The following is a 1,115-nucleotide window of genomic DNA, read 5'->3' as shown; positions in this document are numbered from 1 at the left end:
TTTCTGTGCTCCAAATGGACAAACCAAGCACTCTCAACCCCAGAACCCTGAGGAACAGTAACTGCAAATCCAGGTGCAAAGATTGGAAGTAAATTTACTGACCTGGAGGGATTGCAACAGGACAACAGAGCAGCAAGTATTAAGAAGTAAGCCATGGTGGAAGCAGTTTGGTGCTTCTGATGTCTGTGCAGCTCTCCAGGCAAACTTACAAAATAAAATTGAACTACAGACATGAAATTCAATGAATAAAGGGATGAATGGGTTTACTAAAAGCCAGTTTTGTGGGATGACCCATAAGAAAATTGCAACTTCCTACCCTATAAAATTGAAACTTCAATCAGGAAATAATAACTTTTTTCTTTGCTTTTTCTTGGGGTCCTAGCAAGAAACAAATGAAAAGAAGGACTTGGCTTTACTAACCAACTGCTGGGTGATGTGTCTGAAAAGCAGAAGTCTGAGTCCAGTCATGGAATTTCCAACAACTTCAGGAAAAAGAATTAAGTGTCCTGTTTGAGGCATCACTCAAACACTGCATGCAGCAGCTTCTCTGGGGAGAAAAACAAACCATTCCAACCTCGAAATTCCTGCAGAAAAGTACACCCAGGGCACAGCAGGGCTGAAAAGGTTTGGCTTACGCAACCTACCACAACAAACGAGTGGGAATTTGATATGTAAATACATGGGAAGAGGAAATCAACAAGACAAAGTCTATGGATTTAGGTGGAAATGAGAAGCAGGTTTTTAGCCATCACACGCGGCTGAGCTCCCCAGCGCCCGTCACCCTCTTCACTTCCCAACTCCCGCTCCTTCCCACTGCTCCTTCCCCCTCCTTTCCTCTCCACCCCGACGTGTCGCCGGGCACGTCTCTACCATTCTAACCCGCCCCATCTAACGTCAGCCGTTCCAACCCCTATTTAAAGGCGGCGGTTCCTTCCTCCCTCCCCATCCCTGCAGCCGCCGCCGCGATCGGGTGAAGTCGTTCGGTAGGTGCGAGCGGCGTGGAGGGATGGGAAGGGCGTGGGAAAGGGATGCAGGGGTGATGCTAATGGGATGCAGGGGTGATGCTAGTGGGATGCAGTTGGGATGCAGGCGCTGCTGTCGCATAGAGCTCCGGG

Source organism: Acanthisitta chloris, unplaced genomic scaffold, assembly GCF_000695815.1.
Source record: "Acanthisitta chloris isolate BGI_N310 unplaced genomic scaffold, ASM69581v1 scaffold14991, whole genome shotgun sequence".
In the NCBI taxonomy this organism is placed as follows: domain Eukaryota; kingdom Metazoa; phylum Chordata; class Aves; order Passeriformes; family Acanthisittidae; genus Acanthisitta; species Acanthisitta chloris.
Note: the sequence above shows the minus strand (reverse complement) of the source record.